This window comes from Drosophila sechellia, chromosome 3L (genome assembly GCF_004382195.2).
Source record: "Drosophila sechellia strain sech25 chromosome 3L, ASM438219v1, whole genome shotgun sequence".
In the NCBI taxonomy this organism is placed as follows: Eukaryota; Metazoa; Arthropoda; class Insecta; order Diptera; family Drosophilidae; genus Drosophila; species Drosophila sechellia.
The window spans coordinates 20,905,766-20,920,368 of record NC_045951.1 but is presented as its reverse complement, the minus strand read 5'-3'; positions in this window follow the sequence as shown (position 1 = coordinate 20,920,368).

Below are 14,603 nucleotides of genomic sequence, written 5' to 3'. Positions count from 1 at the left end.
CCATGAATGAACAGCGACCATTCAACGAATCCGATCGTGGGGTTGGATTTTCCAATTCCAATTCCGATCCGATCGGTTTCGTAACCCAAAACCCCCACCATTCCCACAAGCAAACAACACACGTTAAACAATCGAGCTGAGAGAGGTGTATTGTTTAAACAATTAACAATAACATAAATGCATGCATAATTACCGCCCGATATCGTGTGTAATTTCAAGAGCTTTCGACGGAAGCCCGCTCCACACGACAGCCGCCAGAACGTCGTCAAAAACCCCACCGATTAATGGTCAGCAATCAGTGCTGATCGGGATAAGTTTGGATATATTCCACTGAATTCAAATATAATCAAATGAAAATAATAACAAGAATCACTCCTGGAAATGTGTTCTCCCTAATAAAATGAAAGATAATCACATCAAGGGACTAAAACAATTATTAAAGCACATGTAGAATTGTATACATCAAAGTATACTGTAAAGTATACATATATAAGTATTTAAAAATTTAATGTTAATTTTTAGGAGAAAAAAAAATTTTTTTTGACATACAACACTTTAAATATAAATATCTACTTAAAGATACATCTTTACATCCCGACATAGTTTCAATTAGTTTATTAAAGTGACAGCAAGTAGAACAATTGTCCACATTTTTCTTTACTAAGTAAGGCGACTATCATTATAAGTTTATGTTTTATTCTTCGATCCCACCTCAGACTAAAATAATAGCCAAACCAGCACCACTGACCCGGGCAACGGCATTCAAATTGGGCAACAGGTGTACTTGGATCTAATGATAGAGGAAGTTGCGAGCAGGAGGCGGACCACTTGACCAGCTGAAAGGATTAATGAGCCGATCTCAAGTGGACCCGGACTATTGTCAAAAGGTCCCCATGCCAAAGGACCCAACTGGGCAATACCATCGCCATTCTCCACTGGCGCCAAGGTGTTTATGGTCGCCAGCGAGCTAAACAAACCGCGGCGACTGAATCCGAAAACGAGGAGGATGAGGCGGAGCCGGTGGAGTGGGTGCACTGGATTGGATCCGTGGAGGAGTGGAGTGGAGGAGTTGCCGAGCGAGTTCATTGCGCCACGGGTGCACTGCAGATTTATCGCCCACGGAGGTGGTAAATGCGTCGAATAACGGAGATCTTGGGCTATAAAACAGACACCCGAACTGGACTACCTAGCGCCAGCTCCTACTGCGACTGCAGCCGAGTTCGGGTGCGGGTGTGGGTGAGGCTACCGATGCACTCGCACATCTAATCCGTAATCCCTCACACATGGCAGGCCCGGATCTTCATTTGACCAAATAACTGCACCCACAACCAGCTGGAGGTCGCATTCAAGAAAACCCACAATGATATAGGGATACCACTGAAAATGAAACAGATAATATGACTTCCTTTTTTCTTAAAGAGGAAATAATAGTTTTCCACACAATACTTTTGCATAAATACAGGTCGCCGCCATCCAACGAATCTAAAAGATTTTGAAATACTATCACTGACCTACGAAGGGGTTTTAATCATTGCAGCAGTACAACGCTAAAACCCTCAATAAACAAATCGAAGGTTGTATACCCTTGCTGTAAAAATATATCCGCAAATATTTGTGCTGTTTCAATAATAGCTATGTGAAATAGTCCTTCGATGTCGATCAAATTTAAACCGAAATTATATATTGTCAAAAAACTGGTGTATACCTAATGGGAACACATTTTGATCGAGAACAAGGAAGTTTTGATTTCATTTCTATTATTTTCAATTAGTTCATATACAACCTGTAAAAGAAAGACTTTTAAGAAAGTGTCCCTACGCAAAAGATACATTATATACCAAATATCTAGCAAATTTCTACCTTATCCTATTTTTATATCACCTGATAAGTCTCAATGTCAACAATGACCTAAGTTCCAGAATTTTAAATTTGAAAGTCTGAAATCGCTATAATCGATCATCATTAAGGGCATTATCTTGATTTGTGTTTTCGGAAGCCCAACCAATTGTAAATAAATCTATGTATCCTAATAATTATCGCAAGTGGAGGAAACTTGGGCAGAGCAACTCATTTAGGAACGGAACGGGCAGATAAATCTCTCGGGCGCAGAATGCAGTTTACATGGAAACCATATGGTGGAGTCCCAAGGAGGTGCTAATTTATGGTTACGACAGCTTTTTGGCGTTCCAATGCAATGGTAAACACACTGGATTTGGAATCTGGGATGGGGCTGGACGGAGAGGCCCTCGCAAAAATGCCAAAACCACCTAGAGATCGGTGAAATAGTAGCCACTCATGGCCAATTTGGCATCATTGATTCATTCGCTCGGCATATAGATATATTTATTGGCTTGTTTGTGTAACCCAGATTATAAAAACAGAAGCCTAATCGTTCCTCATTTGGCAGTGCGATCTGGCAACTTGGGCAGTTTCAGATCGATTGTTATTAATTTGTTTGCAAACATATTTCATGCGCTTTGCCGAATTTCGTTCGGCGGGATAGCTGTCCCCTCCCCGAATCCACAAGATACTCCACATCCAGCAGATGTATCTGTACATGCGCTTTCTGTAGCACTCACGCTGCGCGTCGAAAAGTCTACGATTTCCGTTCCTCGTATAAATCAACTGGGTGGGGAGGGAGAAGATTTGAAACTCGAATTTTTCTTCATTTTTATCTATTTAGGGAAAATTGTGGCTGCCCAGTATTTATTTGTGCATAATAAGTTTTTTGAATGCTGACAGTAGAGGTGCGAGAAAGGGCTGCCGAGGGCCTAGCACTACACAGTTCTCTAGCTGAGGGATAGATAGACTCTTTACAATACCATATTCGATCTGAAGAAAGCCCCCTTTACCCACGTCTCTGTTTGTTTTGGGGGTTTGGTAATGTCTGTGCTGTCTATGGATATCAAAATACCATACAAATCGTCAGCTCGTCATTTTTCAGACAGTTTTCTCTGCGATTTATTATTGGGTTTACGTGTGTAAGGAAGTAAAAGTCCAACAGTGCTTTAGGTTAGTATGCAGTCAACTCAAAACGGAAAATTGAAACATTTATAATTGAAATATTAATAAAAACAAGCTGGAGCACCGGCACTCATTTAAAGAAAAAAGTTTAACACCATTTGTGCAGGCAGTGCCCCCAATCCTAGGATTACTTTTGAAGTACTATCTAAGAACTGGCCCAAAATGCATATAGCCAATCCAAATCCCGCCTTATTAAGGTTGGATCCCACTGTAAGCCCTTTTCGTGGAAACTTCATAACAAAAATGACATGGTTTTTCAATCAATGTCATAACATTCTATAAACGATCATCGACAGAAGATAAGAAATTCTTACTTTACTCTACAATCCTAGTAAGCGGTATTTATTAAAAAGAAAACGAATCTTAAATTCGTAAAAAATAGGATACTGACTTAACAATACTACTCCATGCTTAAGCTAGCGCTGTGGAGTTTACTTTTGGCCGCCACTGTGCTGCCTTGGCCAACCTGCTCCCTCGATCCCATATTTCCCGAGACTTGGGGGCGCGCATGGGGATTGCTTATTTATGTACATAGTTGTTGGGTGCGTGGTGTGTGCGAGTGTGGGTGTGGGGGTGTTTGAGGAGCAATTCATTAATGAATTTTAAAATGTTGCTAATCGATCGTTTGCGCCACAATTAATGTCAGTGCGCGGCAATTGGAATGTGTTATGTGAAATTCCAGCCGGGGCGACTTGATTCATTCGACCGGTCAAATAAAATATGCAGAAGAGTGGACCGCCTGTCGAGCCGTCTGATTTTGACCTCTTGACGGGCTCATCAAATGGCCAAAGAATGGAATAGAGTATGGGATAACCCGAACGGATGGGGATGAAGTACTCAGCATTTTCATTTCGACCGACCACAATGCAAATTGGGCTAAAGTAGAGAACACCCAGATATTCTATTTTCTTTGTTCCATATTCGATTCCATTCTTTTCAATTCGGTTCTTTTTTTTTTTGGTTTTTTGTTCGGCTTATGGGATGTGAAACACTTGGTGCCGCGCTGTCTGCACGAGCGGCTCTGCCAATTATAACAACAAGATTCGTAACAACAACAATGATTACAACAACCATGGACAGCGGCCACAATAATTGCAGCAACAACAAGCGCAGACAATCAATGCATATTTATGCATAGAAAAGAGCTCAACACCAGATGCAAAATCTACATGTGTATATAGCTCACAAACAGCGGGAAATCTGCTTTCGATTCCACTACAAAAAGTTTGCAAGCACTCCAATAATGATTACTTAAGCAGTACGATTTATTTATTTCAATAGTAAATCTAAATAGTAGTCTAGTAGTACATACTAATCTAATATACCCACAATTTACCAACCGAAATATATTAATTATGCAATTGCTTCTCCAAGTGCATGCAGATTTGGTCAGAAATGGTGGCCTGTGTGCTGTTTTTCCACGCCTAGCGGGAAAAGTGTTGAGAAAATTAATAAAACAAATGCCAAAGTCAGCGGCAGACACGGAGACGGCGACGGGAATTGTTGTAATTTTTAACCAGTTTGCTGAGCAAATATTTTATCAACATATTTTCAGAGACAACACGCAAATGTTTGTCCTGAAAATATTTAAATATTTACATTGAGAAAACAACTGCAGCGAGGCGAGCGAGGAGAACGAGTCTACCACGACGAAGACGTTGACAAATATGTAAGACGTTGTCTTTGTGAGACTTCTGGGCGGAGCAAGGGGGTGCTTCCCCCAAGGATTTGGGTGGGGGACACCCCCATGGGCGTGAGGTGATGGAGTTTTTAAAAGAAAAAACGTGGGGTTTAGTTTTAAGCATTTTTGTACTTACTTAATGTCTGCAAATATATATTTAAATAGTCAACTAAAGTTAGATTCTGTAACAAAAGAATAAAATTGCATGCTTTCAGCTAGATCTATTCAATTGTTCCCTTAATCTATAATCGTCTATAGCTTCATAGAATCTCATTAAAAGTAAACTCTCAGACTGAGCACATTGTATAAATATATCTTTCCCCTAATGCCAGCAATCAAAATAGCATTCAAATGTAAGCTTTTTTTGTCATTCACTAAATTAGGTTGCCACTTATAGTGCTATAATTTCAGCATTAATTGATAAGTATCCGACGAATGGCAGCCACTCGAGCGAGATACTTATCTGCATCCACAAGAAGCGAGATTATTAAAAACGTATCTGACAGATACTTTGCTCGCGTCGGCAGCACGGCCATTAATTATGCAGCTGATAAGCAATGAAAACACATCAACAAGGCTGGACGGACGGATGTATCTGTTGCTGATTTTGAATTTGTATCTGTATCTGTATCTGCGAGCGCAGATTAACGAAATTAGTTGAGCAGTGCTGATGCAGTGAAGTTGGATGCTGGGAGCTGGGAGCTGGGAAGTTGAATGACTGGGAAACGTGTCGTCAATGGCGCGCGGCTAAGCAAACAAGGCCCAAAAAAGAAGCTGTTGGTAAAAAGCCGAGCGGAAAAGATGCAGTCAAGGTTGGGGTTTCAAGGCGGCATATCTACATCTATGGAGCATCCAGGGGAGTCCGCCTCAAGGCGAGCAGATGTCAACCATTCGGAAGATTTCGCAGTCAACTTGACGAGTAACGCCCATGAAAGTGATTACTGCGACCGAAGCTTGTACATATTATTAATTGGTAAGCCATTTTGCGGGACGGCTAGTCCGCTAAGGTTTTAACAAGGTACGCGACGTATAACCCTCGACCGCCCTGCTCTGAACAATTTCCTGCTGCCTACACTCACCGCCAGCCAAGACAATTTGTCCTAAATAAACATTTCAGCTCTCTTGAACAGCCACAGCAACCGCAGCAGCAGCAGCAACATTTAATGAAAGTGGCGGCCAACGAGGCACGGCTGCACTGAGAGAAAATTGGCACAACTGGCAGTCAATTGTGCACTTTTTGCGTTGGGCACACTAAGAGCACTTGACGGAATATGATGACAGGTTCAGATATTCTGACTTAAACATTAAATTCTTAAATAATAAACGTATTTAAAAATGTGAATATTGGAAAACTAAAACCAATGACAGTAATATCTAAAATCGATAAAAAAAAATGGATTTAATTTTCCCTTTAGACTTACGGGAGGTTTTTAGCAGCTTTGAAACAAGTTTAAATCTAAACAGTTCCAAATGTGGCCATCTATTTTCGGTGATTTTTGCTGAGTGTACTGCTGCGGATGGCAATGGTGATGGGTCGAGTAAATTGTCTGCCTGAAATATACCACCGTTTAAAGGCAGACGCAGGGCACTCCGCCTCCCCTTCGCGCACTTCCGTCCGCAGCTCTTCTCCTGCTCCTGCACGGATGAGGCTATAGCCATGGCCACTTCCCCTAGTGCCGAGTTCCCCAGCTCCTGGCATCCCCGATCCAGTCGAGCCTCGCTCATTCGCCCGTCGCTATATGCTAAGTAAACATTTGGGCACGTCATGGCTTATTGAATTGTCACTTATGCCCGAATTCGAAATTCGAGTTTCAGTTTTGTTGCCGTTGCCATTGCCGTTGCCATAGCCTTTTGCCTTCGCCTGGAATCCCTTATCCATCCACTCGTGGCTGCGTTTTGTCGCCTTTTCAATTGGCATTCGTAATGGCGACTATCTGCCATCCCATTCCGTTCATCCAACTGCGACTCCTTCGGCGGCTGTGGCCACTGGAGTGCTTCCATTTAATTGGAAACTCAATTTCAGCTGAATGCCGATTTAAATGCATTCGGATCGAGCGGATAGCCGCATCGAGTAATCAATAATCGATTTATGGTGTTTACTCGGAGGAAAGGGTGATTGGAGCTGGAAATTTAATATGATATAGGGTCTTTTACAGACTTCAATTCCTCACTTCATACGCCATACAAAGAAATCATTTAATATTTACAATTTAGTTAATTAAAAAACATTTTCAAGCATGGTTTTTACTTAGGTTTAGGGTCCTATTGTATAAAAAATATAACTACAAAATGATTTCTGTTGCAGGATAGTATCTACACCTCTCAGGACTTCATGTCTTGGAGTTGCACAACCAAAGGAACTCAAACGTCGTTCGATCCTCACTGTTTATACAAGAACATCCGATTGCACCTTAGTTTCTAATCCGTATTTGTGTATCAAATTAGCAGGCAAACAAAGCTACCAAAAAAGTTAAGCCCACCTATGCAAACATTTTCATTTCATAAAAGTTAATTAACCTGAGAGCAGCAATGCTCGCCCACACATACATACTGTGTGTATACTTTTGTGATTCCATTGACTATTTAATTGAAATATTACACAAATCTATGCATCATAAAATTTTAGAACAAATCATTCAATAACAAACAAAAATTGGCAATCAGAGCCATTCGGAATGGAAATGGAATTGAAATGTTTCATGCTTCATTAAAAAATACATGGATAGTGCATGTGCGCGTTGTGTGCGCAATTTATCCGCCGGATACATTTCAAATAAATAACAACAATAGACGGACAGATGGACAGGCGGACGGTGCGAAAACAATAATACAAAATTGGTAAATTACCAATCGAAATTACAATTTCCAATTTCGTTTTCATGACTTCCGTTTAATAACAAATAAATCGCATAATCCTTAGGATAATATTATCACAATTAAAATTTTAAATAAATTTCTAGCCAAAGCAGACAAAAATCAAAGCAATTACAAAGCTCACACACAGCTCACTCACTCACACAATCGCACAATGCAATAAAATAAATTAGCACAATCGTTGTAAAAAAAATAAATAGAAAAAGGCGAGGGAAAAACGATTATTGACACAAACACAAAGCCAATAAAAGCGGGCTAAAAATCAGACAGAGAAGGCAAATCGAATGCAAAAAATAAACAATGAAAATTAGCAAAATTATGCAAAATAGATAAATGCGAAGACAACCTGACCAGGTTGTGTTGTTGGCATGTAAAAAATCTGAAATCGTTAACCAAATAAATAGAAGGCGTACCGCCAAATTCAATTGAAGTAATTTTCACGTTTCGCCCATTTTTGCCCATTTTCGATTTTTTTGCTTTTTGGCTTCCGTCGTTTAGCAAAACTTTTTCATAATCTGATATTTTTTTGCCTTTGTTTTACGTACCACTCTCATTCTGCGAAGCGAGTTCACACCTTGGCAGAAAACCCTAGCGAAAAGTATCTATGGTTTATAAATATTTATGTATCTAACTGGGGCGTGCCGTTCGAGCAGCAGGGGCAAATTCAAATTGAGCGACACACGGAAAAGTATTTTGGCAAAGTACAGGCCACGCCCCCTGCGTGGACTGCGCAGCACAAATACGAGAGTATCTCACAGATACGCAGTATCGCCCACAGTTGCAAAAGTATCTCACACACACACACGCACACTCGCACTGCGGCAGCAGAGAGAACGACCGCCGACGTCGCTGCCATGACCATCGGAGGGAGCTGGAGCGGGAGGTGGGGTTCTCGGGCTGAGGTGCCAGAGCAACTACAACAATTGGCAATTGAACAGTACAACTCGTTCGGGCCGCGCAGTCTGCCTCTCGATGCCCAGATCCCAAGATCTCCTACCGCCGCCAACATCTATATTCCCACATCTCATCCGTACGTCGGCCAGAAGACCCCTCCTCCACCTCCTCCTCCTCGTCCGCCCCCTCGGTGGACTTGTTTTGACCAGTCGGTCAGCGGCGTGGCCATTTGCCTCACCTCCACAGACGAAAACCTGAACCATCGATGGCCGCACATAAATTACTGGCAGCCAGACCCCTTCCCTGCGATTCCCGCTCCCATTCCCATTCCGACCTGTCCATCTTGGCTGCTTTTACCTGTCGGCGCACATAGATACAAACTTGAACGGGTGTGTGCGAGAGTGTTGTGCCTGTGTTGGTGTGAGTGAACTGTTGTGCATCTTTCCGGTTTTGCCGTCGCTTTTTGCATATTTATATCGCGGTGAGCTCGGTTTCCGTGGATACTTTAACCAAGCCAAGATACTTTTCCAAGCTGCAATTAGCCCTGAGAAAAGAAGTATGAAAATTGTTACAAACTATTTTATAAGTTATTAGTTTTTATTATTATACAGTTATTATTATTCATTTAAAAACCATCAACTCGAGCTATTTAAATTTTAACATTTCCATAGATTTCTAATACATTTCAAACTTTACACATTTAGACAACAAATGTCTTTAAACCTAACTAGTGGAGAAATTAACTATTCATTTGTGTATCTTTCACCCTTATAACAATTCTCACAACAACATTAGTTCAGAAATTCTAATTAGCACCCCAAAATAATAAATTAACGCATTCAATTTAGAGGATTTAAGATCCATCTTCCAGATACAAGATATTTACCTTTCAACAAGACTTGAGCAGCACTAAGCCTGCAATTACGTAAGCAAAACATTCAATAAAATCCAATAAAATGGGCAGATAGCAACTTGAGCAGCCACAAATCAGAGTACATATACACATCCATTAACCCTGCACAAGACATGACTTGTTACTGCAAGTGTCCATTTCCGTATCCGTAACCATATCGATATCTGTATCTGTATCCAACTGCAAATCGGATGCCCATTAAACCTCAGACCACTGCGGGCCAAATTGGCAGCCCAATTGAGGTGCATTGCAAATTTTAAACCAATTAAAACAGCTGCTGTCAACGCTGCGGATGCGTAATGAAAAGAAAATATTAATAAATCATACGTGACCAATCAATTTCATGCCGTTCTGGCGGTTGCAAAAAATAACGAAAAATAGCTGCAATGGGGAAAGGGGCAAGCAAATGGGAACATGGGCAGATCGAGAGGGCTGTTCGCACGCACAGAATCAATATTTAATTTATAATTAACTTTACAACATGAAAAACAAGCTGGGACAAACAGCAAGGAGTCCCCGGATCGGTATGCTTTATCTTTTGCGCACACAAAAAACATAAAAGCTGGAAGGAGGAGTTCCACTTCCGAAAGGTAATACCTATACACATAGAACACGTGGCGAGGGGCGACACGACATTTCGTCGTTGGGGATTTGTGGCGGCTTTAAACGCTCGCCACTATGGGCAATTAACGCGGCCGTAAGCAAACAAAAGCCTGATCCTTTAGACAAACACTCCCGCTTCCGAAAAACCAGACAGAGACAGAACCATGTGAAGCAAGAGAGACGGGACGATGTGTTCCCGTTCCCAGTAAGGGTAAGTTTTCCATCTGCCGCAAAAAGGGGCGGCTGAACGACTGAACGGCAGAGAGACAACTTTTCGGGGTGCTAATTGAAAAACTCAATATTTGTCTAGTCTGTGCTCTCGGGGTGGCTCTGTACTTACCCTACCAGCCATGCACTCCATGCCAGTTACCACTGTGGCGGCGGCCATTTTGGCCAGCAAACGCTGGGAAAACTTGTCGGGAAAGGTGGCCGAAAGTGCATGGCCCTCGGAAACCGAGGAAAGAAATCAGCAAAGCAAACAGGAAACGCTCTCCGGAATGGAGAAAGGTAAAAGGCAAATGTCAAGGGCACTTTTCGCCACACAGAAAATGACACAAAAGTAGATTGCATTTCCATTCCAGACTGTTGAAGCTGGCTTTCATTATTTCAGATACTTAAGTCTCGGAGTTTTCAATGTTACTCGTACAGCTAAAGGGTATACTAGATTCGTTGAAACTATCTAAGAGGCCTGACCTTATAAATAAATTTTTGATCAGCATCACTATCCTCCTGTCCGTCCATCTGTCCGTATGAGCTGGAAATGAAATATTTTGAATAATATTTTGATCTTACCAGTTTTCTTTTCAACTCCTACCAATTAAAAAGTTTCCTTTGCATTTTAACAAGCTGATACCCGTTAATCTGATAGCCGATGAAATCGAATTTTTTAAATTTGTAAAGGATTTTTCTACTAAAATTTACAGATGGCAATTTTTGATTTTAATTATTTTACTTATGCTTCATTTAACATTTAATTACTCGACTTCGTTTGATTTCTGACCAAACACGCATTTGAGCTATAAACATTCTGAGATGATCTTTATTTTTTTTTATACTTTTATCTGATAATTAAATTTATTGGATTTTTTCGGTATATTCTTAAATATTTGCCTCGTAATAACGTTAAAAATTTGACCAAAGCATCAGTACCACTAATGTCGTTAATAATTGACACCTCCAATTCAACGCAACTAGTTGGCACCGATTCGAATATATATCTGGGCTATATATCTGAACGATGTGGCCATAAACATCAACATCGTTCTGCACCTTTTTTAATGGGCATTGCCATTATGCGCTCGCCTGCTTTTTATGGACTTTCCGGAGCTGCAGCACCGTAGACGTTGCGTCGACAGTTTTTCCCAGAAAAAAACACAATCGGTCCGTTTCCCATTCGAGGCATGTGCCCAACCGGATTCCCCACAGCCCCACATCCCCACTCCTGCACTTTTCCACCCCCCTGCACTCAGCACTTATTACAGATTTGATATATAGAGCGGATGGAAGGATGGAAAATTTTGAGGAATGGGCAGGGGAAGCCCTACGACAACGGGGTTTCGGAATCGCAGGGCATTAAATGTTTGTATTATTGTTGGAAATAAACTCTGATTTTATATTGTCGAGGATTAATGATATTGTTTCCCCTAAATTTGTTAATTACTAGCAAACAAATTTGTGTATACAAACCGTGCTTAAGATTTTATGCATTTTCTATAGAATTTTTTAGTGATTGCAGCGGATGAAGGAGTCGGAAGAATGTGGAAGCAAGTAGTTTTCCCGGATGAAGTCAGAAAATGGGTGAAAATGTCCGTTTTACTTATATGTATTTGAAGAACTTATATTTACTTGTTCAATAATCATGAGGAGTTATCGTGGGTATCCATTCATATCTTTAACATTTTAAAAATCTTTTATCGGGAATGATCGGCCAATTACAAGTTCCATTATTACTCCAAAGATACACCCTAGCCAATACCTTGTTCAGCTCTTAATTGCTCTCCAATATCCAACCAATTAAGAATTTTCCCCCTCGGCAGATGGAAAACCGCATCGGATCGACAATCCCAGACCGAAGCATCGGCATTAGTTTAAAAACAATACTAAGTAAACAAACATTAGCATGCAAAACATCTGTTTGGGAGAGTGGGTGGATCGTTGGTGGATCGCTGGTGGAGCGCCTGCAGCCAATATATCAATTACATGTCGATGTCGAACATAATGCAACAGGGCCGATGAATGCCGGAAAACCCCGATGCGCAGCACACAGGAAAAGTGCCTCGAACTGGAACTATGGTACGAGTACAACTCGCAGTCGGAACGTCTGTCAGCCCGAGTCAATCAAAGTCGAATCACGTCGCTCTCTCAGCGCTGAAAAGCTACAAATGCCTTATTGTCAAAACAACAATAACACCAGCGCATCATCAGCGGCAGGAGCAACAATTAGTTTACCAAATTACATGAAAATATTTTTTAAATGCTCCACAAACATTTAACGCGCTGATTTGACACATGTCCGGGTCGCGAGGCTTTCCCCGGGAGTTTTGGGGTCTTCTGCTGTCACTATCTATGCAGAGATGGATGGATCGAATGGATCGGGGTCGGGATGGGGATTGGGGAGCAAGATTCCAGAGGGGAGTCCACAGTCCATTTGTGGCATGTCGCTGGCATCTGGGGATGCCGCAGAGATGCTGGAGACTGCAGATCGAGGGACCTTACAAACTTTTGTCCGATGGGACATGGAAGTGCCTTAAGGGGGATTTTGTGGCGCCTCTTTTATTTAAGGAGAAAGAGCTGTGTCTTATTAGGATTTGATCGCTCTATTATAATATTATTGTACAAGGCATCATATCACAATCGCCTTTAATTTATGGATACCAGCTTAGTTACTACCCATTAATAAATCTTAAAAAATCGAGCAAATGAAGTTATGGGGGAAACCCCTTAATCCGACCCTGCCCACTTTGCACCACCCCTCCCCCAAGGCATCTACTAGGTGCAGTGTGTTTTATTTCAAATTCACTCGAATGGAAGCCTCCGGCCAGTCCAAGAACCAATGCTCCGATCCGATCTCTGCACTCCACCGATTTGTATACACGAAATGGACCAAATAGAACTGGGAAACCATGGGGAGTATATCTCGTAAATTAACGGCGTTCCAAACTGCTGGTAATTTCTCTATTTTACTTTTTCTTCTCTCACAGCTCGTTTTGGGTTTTGGCCATTGTTGGCACAGCCATAAAATAAAGTTTCGAGAAGCGTATAAAATTTATGGCGATTCTTTTTGGAGAAAATCTGACAGCGAACACCTTACACGCACTGCCCCGTCCCTCGGATTTCATCCGTAAGCGATCTATTTTGATTGACAGGACTGCCGGGGCGTAGATCTTCCCCTGGTCTTTCCCCAGTTTCCACGGTTTTCCGCAGTTGCTACTGTTTCGGGCCTAATGCCATTCGCATTTCATTGCAATTTCACAGGCAATTGCAGGCAACACTGCACAATAACCTAAGCAGCTCAGCCGGAGAAAGATCGATCCTCTCCTTACTCACGCGCGATTAGGTTCCTGGGATAATGGCAGCATAGCTGCCCGATATCTATACACCGGCAGAAATAAATGTGTGCCAAATTCGATTCATTTAAAATTTTAACTTCAGTATTTGCCAAAAAATATATTTATTGATTAAAGCCACAATCATTCCATATTACTTACACTTTCTTACTACATCCGAAAATGTTCAATTATTTCTTTCCGTGTTTATCCATAGAAGAAGGCAGGTTTCAGGGGCGCTACAGCCCCGACATTTAAAATGCTTACACGGGCTGCTCCTTTCTTGTCCATTATGCTGCTCTTCCATTTGGCCGGGATTCCACGAAAGACATTTGTGCAACAATTTGGTTTGGTGGTGAGCTTATCCTCTCCGGGCCGCTGGCTAGCTCAGTTTTTTAGCGGATTCCCACTCGAGCCCAGTGGTCTGCTCCCGGTGGTTATCCTACCCCCAGCAGCAGGTTTTCGAGCGTGGCCAAGACTTAGCAACCCCTTTCGCAATTCGCAGGCCGAAACTTTAGCATAACAATGGCGTTGCGACTTTTTCGGCTCTTCCGACTCGAAAGAAGGGGGGTTTATGGAAATTAGCCCGGTACACAATGCCTGTAGCCTGGAAGGACTTGGGATGGGGAGTGCCAGTCTGCTGATACGGAGGCAGGACAAAGACCGGAGTCACAGCCGGAGACAGAGCCGCATAGCTTCGAGAATGCGTCGGCAGAAAATTAATTCATTTATATGCAGAAAATTCAATGTTACAATGTTATCAGTTTTGGCCCAGCGGCAATTCAGTACTTCGGAGCTGGCTCAAAAGGGTGGGCTCAAGCTCAAAGGTGTGGGAGGACTTCGCCACTTGTGGCGAAAGCTACGTTTTAATTGATTGTGCGATGGATTGACTCCCAGCAGACGCCCGTGGCTTCTAGATTATAGACCTCGAAGAGAAGCTGTTTGCGTGCCCTGCCGTTGAGGATTATCTGGGTAGCCACAAGTTGACGCATCTGTAATTGGGTTATGCGCCAAATAAAATCCGTTGAAGCCGGAAAATCGATCTTGGGCTCTGACACACCCACTTGCC